Source organism: Piliocolobus tephrosceles, chromosome 5 (genome assembly GCF_002776525.5).
Source record: "Piliocolobus tephrosceles isolate RC106 chromosome 5, ASM277652v3, whole genome shotgun sequence".
Taxonomy (NCBI): Eukaryota; Metazoa; Chordata; class Mammalia; order Primates; family Cercopithecidae; genus Piliocolobus; species Piliocolobus tephrosceles.
The window spans coordinates 137,238,322-137,255,494 of NC_045438.1; the positions used below are offsets into that span (position 1 = coordinate 137,238,322).

At 39.1% G+C, this 17,173-nt stretch overlaps 1 protein-coding gene across 1 annotated transcript in view; it reads right to left on the bottom strand.

Moving 5' to 3' along the window:
• Positions 1-17,173, bottom strand: part of LOC111533291 (HLA class II histocompatibility antigen, DRB1-4 beta chain) — a 65,170-nt gene that overhangs the window by 33,281 nt on the left and 14,716 nt on the right. The gene's annotated exons all lie outside the window — the stretch shown is intronic.

Sequence of the window (17,173 nt, forward strand, 5' to 3'; positions counted from 1 at the left end):
GTGAAAGCAATTGAGACTACTTTTATCGTCATAGTATTTGTTCTATTTCATGGATAATCTTTGTACAATGTAAATAAATAAACATTCTGTAGTTCTCAGATGCCAGTATGTATGTCAATTATAAATGCCAGCTCAGTCGAGGTGGTTGAAAGCATCGTTCCTATCTTGATTTCCCTCCTGATCTTTGTTTGCACGAAGCTACAGAGATGTTTGTTGTCTTCTATCTACCTCCCTAGTTCCCACAGCACCAGCATGAAGTCAGAAACAGTTCTGGAAGGAGACTCAGCTGGCAGGGTAAAGTAGATATGGATTATTCAGGGGGCCTCTATAGATCATAATGCAGCACACAAGCCCACGGGGCTGTTTACAGCTCAGCTGCTTTGTCCTCAGTCCCTCACAATCTCCCTTTCTCAGCCAGGCTCAATCTTCCCCCCCGTTAAGATTCCGTAGAGGGACCAAAGAATAAGAGTGGACACTTGTCCCTGCTCACCTAAGTGGAATTTGTTCATCTCCTGAATTTGGAATATTTATACTTTTTGATCTGTGGCTCATTAAAATTTTAAAAATAAGATTATTTTCCAGTTTTTCCATTTAGTCTAGTCTATATTTTTTTTGTTCTTATAGTAACTGTGACAATTCTTATAATTTTCTACTTCCTAATTGGCATTATGTTTTATGATTTTTTTCCAATTCATGTTGATAGTCCTGCATAATTTACTTAAAGCCCTGTATATTATTCCTATGTCTGTTCCACAATTTACCTTTCTTCTAAATATTGAGAATGTTTCTTTTCTCTCCTGTTACATTGTTTATATGTCATCAGGGATGTACAAGGAAAAATGTACTGAGACTGTAAAAACCTAGAGTGGAAACACTGTATTATCCACACAACTCAGGGTTACATCAATAAATGCTCACAGTGCCCCACACAGCACCAAACATCATCCTGCAGTGTGCTGTCACTCCACATGCTGCATAGTTTTTAGGATGTACAAAATTTTTATAATCAAGACAAATGAATCAGTTTTTCTTTTAGAATTTCAAAATGTTTTTGTTATTGCAAACCATGGCTCAAAATGACCAATTTTATATTTCTTTGGGCTCATGTAGGATTGTTTCCTGAAGACAGATGTTTAGAATGAGATTTTTGTTATTTTCATCAAGCATGTAACAATTGCATTTTGAGTTTTAATAGCACACTGCCATCCACTCACAATCCTAATAATATAGGAGAATCTATTCCCATAGAATCTTCTAAATCTTTGATTTTAAAACAAGCTATTGTATTTTCCCGTTTTTGGGGAGAGAAATTGCTGTTTGAATTTGGATTTTTCCGTTCTTTGGTGAGTTTGAGCAAATATTTGACTATTGGAATATTCTCTTCTATAGTCAGTCTATATCTTTTGCCCAATTTTCCGTGGCATTTCCATTAATTAATTTATTGATTAGTTAGCAATTTTTCGTAAGGAAATTAACCCCTTGTCTGTCTTATGTGATCAGATTTTTTTCTGAGCGTCATATACTTCTTTTAATTTTGTTATTTTCTTCATGCAATGAAGTCAATAATTTTCTTCAAATATTTTTTCATTTGTGTCTTCTGGATTTTGTCTTGTTAACAAAGTCTCATTTTTTAAAAAAGAATTATTTTAACAGGATTATTCATTCATTCTATATGTAAAATATAATGATTTCAGTAAATCAGTACATTTGTGCAATTATCACAACAATACAGTTTTTTTTTAACATTTCAGTCATGTCGAGAATTTCTCTATTTACAATTAATTCCCACAGACACCCCAAGCCCTAGGCACCCAATGATCTGCTTTTTGCGTCAATCAATTTACCTCTTCTACATATTTTAAGTAAATGAAATCATACGTTATGTAACCTTTTGTGTCCAGTTTCCTTCACTTAGTTAACATTATTGAAGTTCATCAGTTTTGTAGTATGTATCATCATTCGGTCCCTTTTCATTTCTTTTTATTTATTTTATCTTTTTTCATTTGTGTAAATTTATTTTTTTTTTTTTTTTTTTTTTTTTTTTGAGGCGGAGTCTCACTCTGTCGCCCGGACTGGAGTGCAGTGGCCGGATCTCAGCTCACTGCAAGCTCTGCCTCCCGGGTTTATGCCATTCTCCTACCTCAGCCTCCGGAGTAGCTGGGACTACAGGCGCCCGCCACCTCGCCCGGCTAGTTTTTGTATTTTTAGTAGAGACGGGGTTTCACCGTGTTAACCAGGATGGTCTCGATCTCCTGACCTCGTGATCCGCCCGTCTCGGCCTCCCAAAGTGCTGGGATTACAAGCTTGAGCCACCGCGCCCGGCCTCATTTGTGTAAATTTATAAGGTCCAAGTGTAGTTTTGTTACCTGTGTAGATTGCATAGTGGTGAAGTCAGTGTTCCACAGTATCCATCACCCCAATCACATGCATTGTACCCATTAAGTAATCTCTCATCATTCGGAGTGCAGGGGTTGAAACTTGCCTTGGGAAAACTACCCTCATGTTCATGGTATCTCCCCTGCCAGTTAAGTCTAGTTTTGTTCCCTTTTATTGTTGAATGATATTGCCTTGCATGGATGTAGTTTATCCACTTTGTTAATCTATTTACTAGTTGAAGGATATCTGGATTGTTTTCAGTTTGGGCCTACTATGGCTAATGCTGTTCTGAACTCTTAAGCATGTATCTTCATGAGGACATGTTTTTATGTCTCTTAGGTAGATTCCAAGGAGTGAAATTGCTAGGTTTAGCAAATAAAACCAGAGGATGCCTACTTAAATTTGGATTTCCAATAAATTACGGTGTGTATCTGAAATTCAGATTTAACTAAGAATCTGTATTTTATTTGGCAACCCCAGGTCAACTTCCTAGTCAACCCTCAGAACAAGGAGTGATTTAATACTTCCTTGTGTTCTTCAACACATGCCCAGGATAGACATATAGAACTTTTAAAATGATAAATGCAAAATGAACGAAATTTCCTCCTATACATTGGAACTAGCAGCCCTTGCATTTCTGCTCTCGCTTCAAGAAACAACCTAGTACATATGAATATCAGAAATTTTTTCAATAATTCAGACACAAACTGGTCACTACTCACTAATGATGGACAAACTTTCAATCTCTAGAATCAGAAAATCTGAATGGAAACATGACCTCTTCTACCTGGGTCAGTTTTTACGAATCATAAGCCTTTTTGTAATCTGTCAAATGCATTTAATAATAGCATCATCGTCACAGGATTATTTTTAAGTGTAAAATTAAATAATGACTCTTCTTAGCACAGACTACATAATAAACACTCAAATATATTTCCATTTTAATTTTTATTATCCCTTTAACTGAAACTCACATTATTTTCCCTATTCCTTGATTCTAAAGCAATTAGATGATTTTGCAATTGTTTTCTGTTATTCTATTAGTTTCATAAAGAATTGTCATTGTGAAAACATAGGGCAGAAACACTGGTTTATGTCTAATAATGCAGTATACCTGAACAAATCTCACACAAAAGGCATCTGCTGACATAGGAGAAAGGGACTTTCTACATGCTCAGATTTAAACTGCAATCTGATTTCCAGCACTACATTTGGGATATTGGGTTTTACTTGTATCTTCTCGATTTTAGATTCCAGAGATGTATATGTTTTTAAACACCACAGATACAACAAGATCCTTATTGAAATCGCATACTGAAAATCAAAGGCCTGGTACACAGTCACTGCAAAATGTTACATGGCATATATCGATGGAGACCAGATTCATTTCAATCACCACTGCATTCTCATGACCTAGAGTAATAACTGGTATATTCTACCTCACAAATAAATATGGGCTGTATGAAATACTGGCAGTGTGACATTTTGCATGAGCAGTCACCACTGCACTCAGGGACCCTCTCATATTTCGTTGCCACTAATGACTGAGCATCTCTGGTTCACAGGTCCTCCTCCTTCTCTTCAGCCTCTTTAGCCCTTTCCTTTAGATCCAGCTGGCTCCCTGAACCCACAGCACAGTTCTTCCCTGAAGCTCTGTACTCAAAACAGTCAACCTTAACCTCATTCTCACTTCTTCTACTTGCTCTTCAAATGGTCCAATCCATTTTCCATTCTGGATACTCCATTAACTGCAAGTATCAACTCCAGCAAACCCAGCACTTGCTCCTCTCTCACATTCTCACTTCACCCACTTAGTGATACTCATTGGCTTCTCCCCTCTTCTTGAAAAAAAAAATCTATTTTCCTTGACTTACATGCATTATGTTCTCTTGGTTTTTCTCCAACATCCCTGGGGCTCCCCCTCAGTCCCCTTTGCTGGCCTGTGCCCCCTTCTTTTTTCTACACACATGCTATTACCCTATGTAATCTCTTCCACTCCCTGGAATTTAACACAGTCCATGTATTGATGCTGTCAGCATAAATACCTCCAGCCCTGGACTCACCATGAGTCTCTTAAATTCCATTGACCTTCTGATTGTTCCACATAAATGTCAATAAATCATTTCCAACCACTCACTTCAAATAATTTCCTTCCACAATTTTCCCTATCTCAATAAGCACCACCACCATCCACTTATTTGTCAAGACAAAATCCTTAGGAATAAGCTTGATTGTTCTATCCTCTTAACAGTAATCCATTAACAAGCTGAGCAAAATGCATGCCGGGTCTGTCCACTTCATCTTTTTCACTGTCTTTACCACCAATGCACACCAGGAAGCCATGAGTCTGTTTTCCCTGAGGATTCCCTGCTGTGCTCCTAAATAGGCTTCCTGATCACCTGTGAACCCCAGCAATCCAATCCTCCACAGGGTAGCTAGAATTAGTTTAAAAATTTGAATATAAATGGACTCTCCTTGTAACCATCCAGTAGCTTTCCATATCTATTTAAATAAAATTAAAATTTCTTACTATGAACATCAGGGCCTAATATGATGAGGCTCCTGACTTCCTCTCTGCATCCTACCTCATCTTCTGCCTCTCCATTTCCTTGCTTCCTCTATGTCAGCCCCTCTAGCCTTCTTTCTGTCCCTGCACATAAATTCCGACACCAGGGTTTTCCCCTCATTGTGTCTCCCTGGAACATTCGACCCTTAGATCTTCACATGACTGCTTACTTATTTTGTTGTCTCAGCTGAATGTTACTTTCTCAGGTAGAGCTGCCTAAGCATATGAATAAAGTTGGGTGAATCCAATTCTCTCTTTCCACACACCGGATGTCTTTTCTTCTGTGCACGATGACTCTCTGACATTTTCTTCATTGTTAAATGATTATTGCATTATTGTCTATCTCCTCTATGATTGTATAAACTTCCACGAGTAGGGACCAACCCACTGTATCTTACTCAAATAGAATGATTTGAACCAGAAGGGAGCCCAGAATACAGTAGCTGCTGATAAAAATAACTGTGGTTCATATGAATAAACCAGAGTTCTGGGAGCTGATTACTGTGTGGATCCTGGAAAGCAAGAAGGGGCTCAAGCTCCAGCACTTTTTCATTTTGAGGTCACACTAGACCCCTTCTCTTCCCTGTGAGAAATACATGCAAACTTCTTCTTTCTCCTCCTTCTAGTTGGAAGAAGAATTCACACATAAGGAAACAGTAATTTTTTCTTTTTTTCTTTATTTTTTTATTTTTGGGACAGAGTCTAGCTTTGTTGCCAGGCTGGAGTGCAGTGGCATGATCTGGGCTCACTGTGACTTCTGCCTCTGGGATTCAAGCGATTCTCTTGCCTCAGCCTCCCAAGTAGCTGGGATTACAGGCACCCGCCACCACGCCCAGCTAGTTTTTGTATTTTTAGTAAAGATGGGTTTCACCATGTTGTCCAGGATGGTCTCGATCTTCTGGCCTCGTGATCCGCCCACCTTGGCCTCCGAAAGTGCTGGGATTACAGGCATGAGCTACTGCACCCGGCCAAGGAAACAGTAATTTTAAGAAAAAAGAAATTTTTTTTGTTAAGATTCAACTCTTTCTGGCTGGGCATAGTGGCTCACATCTGTAATCCTAGCATGTTGGAAGGCAGGAGGATCACTTGAGCCCAGGAGTTTAAGACTAGCCTGGGCAATATGGCAAAACGCAGTCTCTATCAAAATTACAATAATTAGCTGGGTATGGTTGCCTGCCTGTAGTCCCAGCTACTCTGGGGGCTGAGGAGGGAGGATCACTTGAGCTTTGGCGGCAGAGGTTGCAGTGAGCCTCTATCGCACTACTGCACTCCAGCCTGGGTGACAGAGCCAGGTCCTGTCTCAGAAAAAGAAGAAATTATCTCTTGTGATGAACCTCATAGTGCTCTGGGTCTTTGTAAGCTTTAAGGATTTCAGGAAATAATGACAACATAGCTGGGGAAAAATAGAGAGAAACTGGAGGAAGAGGTAAGTAGACATGGTTAATTAATGAAAGCTGAGGGCATGATGGGTGAACCTATAAAATTTAGGACAAGACCCGAGTAAGACAATGTATTTCCAAGACTTGCTCATTGACTTTCAGCCCTATGAGGTGTGAACAATGTCCACATTGTCTCGATAACTCCACTCAGAGCATATAGTTTGAACCTTAGCAAATTTCTGATATTTTACTATTTTTTACTTACAAAACAGAATTTCATATAATTTATCCTACATTCATTGAATCTCTTCTTGTGGAGTCTAGTTAGAGGCACGTAGGAGATGTAGGAGAAGCCAGTATAGAAAGGTTAAGAAAGATTCAAAATAAACACTAACCTGGGCCAGGTTTTCAGAGGATACCTTAAGTTCTTCAGGCACCAAAGAAGACCCCATAGATATTCTTTGTCTGTAGGGTGACGCCAAGTAATAAAGATCTCGGCTTCAGCTCCAGGGATTTTTCTCCATAAGAAAGAAAGAGCACTAAGTATGACTTCTGTCAAAAGACCTACATATGCTACAGGGATACAGGCTTTATAAACATTGGAGTTCAGAAAGAAAAGAAAGGAGGTAATGGGGAGGCCACTGGGTCCATCCTCACATACGAGGAAGAGGGGCCGACACCAAAGTTCCTGTGGAGGACATAACCCAGGGTCGTCTAGGAGAGACCCTTTGAATTCCGTTGACTCCCACAAAATTTTCAGAAAAAACCTCCTTTTGTCTGACATAAGTCAACATAATAAAGGGAAGTGCTGTATGGGGAATTTATTTTAGCATCCTTATTTCTAAATCCTCTAAAGACCCTGAGGACATGCGATGCAAAGGTTTTATTGGTGGAGATTTGAGAAGAAATGGCCTGTACAAAGGCCCATTACACAGTCTCATGGAGAGGGCAAGTAGTCAAGCTCCTTTTGTGGAGGAAATAATTTGGGATCCATGTAATACAGATGGGCAATTTCTGTTGAAAACATCACAAATACTTAAGGGACATAGCCTGGGCACAGTGACAAATTTAACTCCCTACTTTACCCACCTTATAGTAGCTCAGCACCCACAATGTGCACTTAGGTGGGGTGTCCCCAGCCAAAGCCAGGCGAGGGCTCAGCACCATCAGTGTCACTGTCAGAGCTGCCACGCAGGAGCCTCCAGGGAGCCTCAGACACACCGTGCTGCAGAACAGGACAGGACCAGGTGCCAGGGTGGATAGCAAGTCTCACATTCACGGGGAGCTATGACCTCCCTCTACTCACATCCCAAACACAGGGAGTAAGTTACTAATTTCTTTGCTCCTGACTTGGGTGATCTTGTGTTGGAGAACCAATCAGCATCTGAGTTCAACATCATCATCAGTTGTTGCTCAGAGATGCTGTATGACGGTCCTCTTCTGAAACAATTTCCTTCTTTAAATGATTGCTTTAATTTACTACTTGGAAAGTTTGACCCAGTTGCATGTAAAACACTTTAAATGTGTCCTTATTGTGAGCCAGCTCTGTGCTGGTCAGTGATGTGTTCACAGGTTTGAGCCTTGTAAGAGCGTTTGTTTCCCACTTGACAACAGAAGTATTTGCAACAGTGATTGTGTTTAGGAGTAAATGAGATGGAGGGAACATGGTTGAAAATCAGGACACTTTTACTCTGGTCCTCATTGCACCATATCTTAATGTCATAGATTTGGGAAAATTACTTCATATCTCACAGTTGAAATGAAGGCACTGCGATCTTTCAGGTCTTTCAATACTGGAAAATGCTGTGAATCTGTGGACGCCTCAAGTAGCAACAGCCCCGGATGTCTGATGATATGACAGAATGACAGCTGTTGACTGGAGAGTGTAATCTGTACCTATTTCCAGGTAGGGGTGTCTTTAATCAGTTAAAGGAAATGGAAAGTTTGTTAATAATTTAATCTGAGTAAAAAGGTTTTATTTCAAGTGTGTCTCCTGATGGCACCCTCAAGTTTAGTGGCACCTCCAGAACACACACAGACAAGGGGCTTGCAGGACCCACCTATGTGCAATGGAGGGTCTGAAGGTGCCTTTGTATAGCACTTACCCTAACAATGTGATAAGGTCAACTGTGCAATCCAAGTATTCGGGGTCTGAGAGATCGATTGAAGACTCTCAAAGTCACCTGTTGACAAAGCAACTGTGTTTTAAAATAATTAATATTTGATATGAAGAGTGTTCAATCCCTCATTCCTGATTCCCATTACAATTTCCTCATTTGATTGAGGCTATGGCCCTTTACTATTACGCTTCTTTTGTTTCATTATAAGGGAAGGTGTAAGAAGACTTTGCTAACTAATATGTTACAGAATGTTCAGGAAAGAGAACCCTAGGGAAAATCTATGAATTATATCAGTTGATGTAATCATGTAATTTTAAACATATAATTCTATATTTAGATAATTATTATGCTTTATATTAATATAAATGTGACATCTAAGATTCAGAACGGACTTCAAAGTGCAACTATACATATAAAGCTCTGCATTAATCCACACTGTGCCACAGTTCTGATAGGCACTCCTTCCTTATGCGCCTTAGTGTTTCCAGAAGCAGGATTCTCACCTTGCTGCAATAAAAATGAGCATTTGACTTTGTACTCAGAATTGTTCTAAAAGCTTTCTCTACTTCATATTTTTATTTAATTCTCACATCAGCTCAGTAAAATAAACACCCTTTTCATGCTTCCAGGTGGAGAGACTAAAATGATGGAGATAAAACAACTTTTGCAAAGATACACTAGTAAATGGTACACTATAGAGTGAACCAAATTATACACCCCTCAGACTCGGCCGCTAGATCATACTCCTTTAGAAAGAAGGAGAAAAGAAAGAGAAGAAGAAGTAAAAAGAATCAAATTGTGCAAAAAAGAAACTAACTGTGATGATAGTAATCTAGGAAAGCCAGCTAAGGTTCACATTAGTCTTTCAGGATGAAAGGGTGGTGATGCTGGCAGTGGCGAGCTGTCCAGAGTGGCCAGCTGCAGAAGGAAGTTGCAAGCAGTGGCAGCAGGAGCCACTGTGGGAGCAGTGGCCGTGGTGGGATCCTTGTGCCCCATGTCCCCTGTGCCTTGCGTCACTGAGGCAGCCGATTGCACTGCGGGGACCCTTGAGCACCCGGCGGGACCGCCCCCAGGCCCAGAGCCTTCACCACTCCTGCGTTCCTGTGTTGTGGGGAGGGTATGGAGCTGGGGCCACCCTTCAGTGGCCCGGGGTGGGATGTGGGAGTGGCCTCACTTTGAGGACTCGGCCAGCGGCAAGGCCACTGTCCCATCCTGCCAAGGGCACCCAGTTCCTGTGCCTCAGGAAGAGGCTCTGCCTGAGGCCGCCCAGGGTTTTGTCCCTGCGGGTGGCCACCGAGCCTGATGCTCCTGACAGCCAGGCCCCGGCTGTGATCTGTTCCCCAAGGTGCCTCCCCCGCCCCATCCAGGTAAGAGGGAGCCCCGGGCACCCTGAGTGCTAGGAGAATAACTTGCAGAGACATCACCCTTGCCCCACATGACGGCCTGGGCACAGCAAGGGGAGCTGCCCACCCCAGGCTGCCAGAAGGTGTGACAGGGGCTACCTGCAGGCTTCAGGGAATGGGTTGGAAGCCCCGCCCTCCAGCCTTCCCTGCAGGCAGCAGGATCCAGGCCTCTCTACACTCCTCGCCCTCAAGGCTGAAAAGGTCCACCTGTCCATGCAGGCTTGGGAGTGTCTGCTCCCACTTTCTGGCCTCTCCCTTGGCCTCACTGGGTCCTGTGTACCCACTCTGACCTCAGAGTGGAGTTGGGGCAAAGCCCCAGTGCTGTCACAGACTGGACTGGCTGGGTGTGTGCACACTCAGGGCAGTGTTGACACACCAGCCTTTTGCCACCTCAGTTGCAGGGAACCCAAGGGGAGGTGGGCATGTAGTATTTGCAGAAAGTTTCGTATAGGGAGCATGGCGATCGGTCATTATTTTTCAGTCTGACATTTGTCTTTCTACACCCTTTACATGTAATGCAATTATTAATATGTGAGCTCTTATGATGCCATCTGCTTTCTGTTTTCTTTTTTGTTTCCTTTGGTTTTTTCTTCTCTGGTTTCTTTTCCTGTTTTCCAATGTGTTCCTTAAGCAAGTTTTAGCATTCCAATTTTAAAACAATCATTTTTTGGTGGATCTCATTGTAGAGTTTCTGTGATTTATCTATTAACATAACTTCTCATAGTCTACTGGTGCTGACATTTTACCAATTTGACTAAAGTGTAGAAACTTCCCCTCCTTTATGTCCCTTTCCACTTCTGCATGTGTAAAAAAAAAAACCACATCTGTCAATGTTGTAATTTTTGCCTCAACCATCAAATTAATTTACAAATCGGAAGAAGTCTGTTGTATCTAACCATACTTTTACTCATTTATTGTTTGCTTTTATCCCGATTGTCCAAGATTTCTTCCATTATCATTTCTATTCTGGTTCAAGCACTTCCTTTAGCCTTTGTTTTAACATAAGTCTGCTAGCATGACATTCTCTTGATTCTCCTTCCTCTAAGTATGTCATGGCCAGGCGTGGTGGCTCACTTTGGAAGGCCAAGGCAGGCGGATCCCATGAGCTCAGGGATTTGAGACCAGCCTGGGCAACATGGCAAAACCCTGTATCTGCCAAAAAATACAAAAATCAGCCAGGTGTGGTGGTGTGTGTCTATAATCCCAGGTACTCAGGAGGCTGAGGTGTGAGGATCACATGAGCCTGGGAAGCAGAGGCTGCAGTGAGCTGTGGTCGCACCAGTGCATTCCAGCCTGGGTGACAGAGGAAGACTCCATCTAAAAAAAAAAAAAAAAAAAGAATAAAATAAGAATGCCATGATAGAACACTTTATAATAATATTTTTACTGGATATACATTCTAGGTTAACATTCCTTTCAGACAATAAAATATCTTGTGCCACTCCTGTCTGATCTGCATGATTTCTAATAGCCATCCCCTGTCATTTAATTTATTTTCTCCTGTGCATGAGATGTCATTTCTCTCTTGTTGCTTTCGAGATTTTTTTTTTGGTCTAAATTTCTTTGGATTTATCTTCATTTGGGTTTGCACAGATTCTTGAATTTTTACATTTAAGTCTTTGTCCAAACTTGGAAAATAGTCAATCTTCCTTCAGACACTCTTTGGGCATCACCCTTTGTCATCTCCCTCTAAGACTCCAGTGACACAAATTTCATATCTTTTGTTATAGTCCTACAGATTTATCAGCATGAAATAATACTAAATATTATGAACAACTTTAGAAAAATAAATATGCATGTAATAAATAACATATTCAAATATACAATGTACTATGCATGTAATGAGTAAATTATTCAGAATGTACAATGTACTGAAGACGACAAAGAACATAAAATAGGAAGAGTTCCATATCTCATAGAGAAAGTAAGTGCATTCTGTGAAGCATTCCCAAGACAAAACCCCAGGTTCATCTAGATTCAGTGACTATTTAAAAATATTTAAGGAACAAACAACACTATACAAACTTCAAACATATTTGAAAAAAGGAAAAGCACTTGCAGTTACATTTGATGAGATTGATGTAAACTTTACTTCAAGATCTGAAGGGAACTCTACAACAGATAGGAATTAAGAGACCAGTAACTCTTAGGAGCCAAGTTCTTAAGAAAATATTAGCCAAGTGAATTCAGTAATATAAAAGATAGCTACATTATGCCCAAGTGGCGTTTATTCCAGAAATGCAGGTTGTGTGAGCATTTGAGAATCCATTAGTGTGATTCACTACATGAACTGAAGGAAGGAGAACACACATGCAACCACCTGGATAGAGTCGTGAAATGTGATTTGACAGAATCCAGCACTGGGCCTTAATTTTTAAAAAACCCGCTTTCATACTTGTATTAAAAATATATTTCTTAAATCTGGGAAATGATAGCTACCCAGTTGCGCACATTAGTCTCATCAGTGACATAGTTAAAGCTGTCTCCTGCATGTCTGGAGTACTAGAGAAGTTAGGCAATGATAATGGCAAGAAAAATATATCAAAGAGATAATAATTGCATCCATGTAAAATGGTCATTATTTACTCTTGACATAATCAGGCACTTAGGAAATAAAAACAATAGACAAGTTCACAGATTTAATAAGTAAATTTAAATAATATTGCTGATTACAAAGTCAGTATACATTAAACCAATTACATTATTGATAGAGTTTGGATGTTTGTCCCTTCCAAATCACATGTTAAAATGTAACCTCCGTTGTTGGAGGTGAGGCCTGGTGAGAGGTATTTTCATCGGGGGGCAGATCCTTCATCAATGGCTTGTTGCCATCCTAGCTGTAATTCGTGAGTTGTCACTTGGTTCACACAAGATCTGCTTGTTTAAAGGAGTCGGACTCTTCCCCACTTTCTCTGTGCTCCTGCTCTCACCATGTGATACCCGGGCTCCCCTTTCCTTCCCCCAAGTTTGTTAGCTTCCTGAGGCCCTCACCAGAAGCAATTGCCAGCACCAAGCCTCCTACACAGCCTGCAGAACCCTGAGTCAGTTAAACCTCTTTTCTTTATGAATTACCCAGCCTCAGGTATTTCTTTCTGGCAATGTAAGAATAGACTAACATAATCATGCTCTGTCATAAACAAATAGAAAACAAAACCAAGAAAATAATGTTATCGATTTCCTCACCTCTTTGCTCTTTTCCTCTACTTTTTTCAACTTAAATTTGCTTTATTATTATTAAGTTAAAAGTTTACACCTTTGATTTTTACTTATTTATCCTTTTAAAATACAGGCATTTAAAACTAAATATTTTTCTCTAAGGACTGCCTTGGTTACATCTCGAAAGTTTTAAAAATTCATTTCAGTATTATTTTATTTAAAATTATTTTCTAATTTCCTTCTGATTTCCTCTTTGACAAGCCACAGATTATTTTAATTCCAAAAATTTGGGCAGTTTTCTCAATCTTACTAATTTGTAATTTGGGAACATTGTGTTTAGAGAATATACTCTGTATGATTTTATTCTTGTAAAAGTACTTGATACTAGTTTTATAGTCATAGTATTTGTTCTAGTTCATGGACTATCTTTGTGCAATGTAAATAAATAAATATTCTGTAGTTATCCGATGTTGTCAATTTATGTCAATTACAAATGACAGCTAAGTCAAGATGGTTGAAAGATTGTTCCTATCTTGATTTCCTCCCTGATCTTTGTTTGCACGAAGCTACAGAGAGGTTTGTTGTTTTCTATCTACCTCCCTAGTCCCCACACCACCAACATGAAGTCAGAAAAAGTTCTGGAAGGAGAATCAGTTGGCAGGGTAAAGTAGATATATATTATTCAGGGGGCCTCTATAGATTTTAATGCATCACACAAGCCCATGGGGCTGTTTACAGCTCAGCTGGTTTGTCCTCACTCCCTCACAATCTCCCTTTCCCAGCCAGGCTCAATCTTCCACCCATGTTAAGATTTAGTAGATGAGCAAAGAATAAGAGTGGACACTAGTCCCTGCTCACCTAAGTGGAATTCGTTCATCTCTGGAATTTGGAATTTTTATACTTTTGATCCACGGCTGGTTAAAATTTTAAAAGTAAGATTATTTTCCAGTTTATCCATTTAGTTTAGTCTATGTATCTTTTTGCTCTTATAGTAACAGTGACAATTCTTGTAATTTTCCACCTCCTAGCTGGCATTATGGTTTATGATTTTTTCCCACTCCATGTTGATAGTCCTACATAATTTACTTAAAGGCCTGAATTTACTTGAAGTCCTTTCTATGGGTATTCCACAGTTTATCTTTCTTCTATTTAAATGTAGATAATGTTTCTTTTCTCTCTTGTTACATTTTTTATAGGTCATCATGGACATATGAAGAAAAATTTATCGAGACTGTAACAACCTAGAGTGGAAATACTGTATTATCCAAACCACTCACAGGGTTACACCAGTCTATGCTCACAGTGCCCCACACGGCACCAAATGTCATCCTGCAGTGTGCTGTCACTTCACATACTGCATAGATTTTAGGATGTACAAAATTTTTATAATCGAGACAAATTAATCAGTTTTTTCTTTTTGAATTTGGAAATATTTTTGTTATTTCAAATCGTGGCTCAACAAAAGACCAGTTTTATGTCTCCTTGGGCTCATGTAGGACTGTTCTTTAAGACAGATGTTTAGAATGGGATTTTTGCTATTTTCATCAGCATGTAACAATTGTATTTTGAGTTTTAATAGATATTACTACACTGCCATAACTCAAAATCCTAATAATATGAGAGAGCCTATTCCCTTAGAATCTTCTAAATCCCTGATTTTATTTATTTATTTATTTATTTATTTATTGTTTTATTGTTTTATTTTTTTTGAGACGGAGTCTCGCTTTATTGCCCAGGCCGGAGTGCAGTGGCCTGACCTCAGCTCACTGCAAGCTCCGTCTGCCGGGTTTACGCCATTCTCCTGCCTCAGCCTACCGAGTAGCTGGGACTACAGGCGCCCGCCACCTCGCCCAGCTAGTTTTTTGTATTTTTTAGTAGAGACGGGGTTTCACCGTGTTGGCCAGGATGGTCTCGATCTCCTGACCTCGTGATCCACCCGTCTCGGCCTCCCAAAGTGCTGGGATTACAGGCTTGAGCCACCGCACCCGGCCTAAATCCCTGATTTTAAAACAAACTCTTGTACTTGCCAATTTTGGAGTGGGAGAAATAGTTTATTACATCGCTGTTGGAATTTGGATTTTTCTGTTCTATTTATCGACTATGAGAATATTCTCTTCTATAGTGAGTCTATATCCTTTGCCCAATTATTTATGGCATTTCCAATAATTTATTTATTGATTAGTTAACAATTTTTCATAAGAAAGTTAGCCATTGTCTGCCTTACATGATCAAAATTTTTCCTCTGCGTCATATACTTCTTTTAATTTTGTTATTTTCTTCATGCAAAGAAACCAGTAATTTTCTTCAAATATTTTTTCTTTTGTGTCTTCTGGATTTTGTCTTGCCTATGAAGCTTTACTTTTTAAAAAAGAATTATTTTAACAGGTTTACTAAAGCATAATTCCATACTACAAATTTTGCTCATTGTACATGTAAAATGTAATGATTTGAGTAAATTAATCGATTTGTGCAATTATCACAACAATCCAGTTTTAGAACATTTCTGCCATGTCCAAAATTTCCCTGTTTATAGGAAGGTTCTGCACCCAATGATCTGCTTTTTGTGTCTATAAATTTACCTTTTCTAGATATTTCAAGTAAATGAAATCATACAACACGTAATCTTTATGTCCAATTTCCTTCACTTAGTTAACATTATTGAAGTTCACAAGTTTTGCAGTATGTATCATCATTTTGTTTGTTTTCATTTCTTCTTGCCTTTTTTCATTTGTGTAAATTTAAGTACATAAGGTACAAGTGTAACTTTGTTACCTGCATCGATTGTATAGTGGTGAAGTCGGTGTTCCACAGTATCCATCACTCCAATCACATGCATTTTACCCACTAAGTAATGTCTCATCATCCAGAGTGCAAGGGTTGAAACTTGCCTTGTGAAAACTACCCTGATGTTCATGGTAGCTCCCCTGCCAGATAAGTTTACTTTTGTCCCCTTTTATTGTTGAATGATATTGCCTTGCCTGGATGTAGTAGAATTTTGTTTATTCATTTACTAGTTGAAAGATATTTGTATTTTCAGTTTTGGCCTACTGAGGCTAAGGCTGTTCTGAACCCTTGAATATATATTTGTGAGGACATATGTTTTTATGTCTCTTAGGAAGATTCCAAAGAGTGAGACTGGTGGGTCATAGGGCAAACATACGTTAAACTTTTTAAGAAATTGCCAAATTACCAGGTATTTGTAGAATCATACACTCCCACCAGCAACACATAAGGGTTTAGAAAGTCTATTTGTCTTCAAACATAATTATAATGATGATGGTAGTATTAGAAATAACATCTGTCTTGGTAATTTTATATTTTATCTTTATGTTTCAAGTTTTATTTATCCAGGATCTATTTAGTGAAAGAAATGAGTTTGGAATACAACTTACCAAAAACTGAAACTAAATCTCAACTCTTTCTGTTTCTAATTCTAGACTCTGTTTTACTAGTATATTTAATAAAAAGGAACAGTAACAAATGCATTTTTAAAAGTAAATGTATAGTATGTTTTAGCACCTTACAGAGCTAGTCACTCCTTATTCTACTTTTTTTCAATAATTTCCCTGGAAAACATATTTACCTCATAAAATAACACATCAGCACACTTAATTGAGTTCTAAAAACAATCTTGTTTGCTTGCTGTTTTGTTTTATCGTAATTGAGTTAATGGCTGACATTTAATACATTCTATATGTGTGTGTGTGTATATATGTGTCTATACACACATATATATACATATATATATATATAGATCCCAAACTCTGAATTGAGGGTGCCTATCAGAAATCTATAAGCCTTCGTGTGGAAGTTAACTCAAATACTTACAACCTGATAGTACCACATTCTATCATTTCCCTACCCTGAAATCAGTCTCTCCTACTCCATCCACCAGTTCTTTATTTTTAAAAAGATATGATTTTGCTCCTTTTCTTCCCATGTGCATCAGGCCCACTCTGCAAAGGTTGAATCCTGGCTTCTGTGAGCCTGTGTGATCCCACAGTCATTCCAATGTGTGAGAAAGTGGGTACTGGGAACACCCTGGAAATAGTTGCTCCTTATACAGGCACACAGGAGAAAGGAGTATCCTTTTCTTCCCTTTGGGAGTTGTTGTGAAAGAATAACAAACCTAAAGCTGTTGCATGGGTCACCCTACCATTTCAAGAAAGCTGA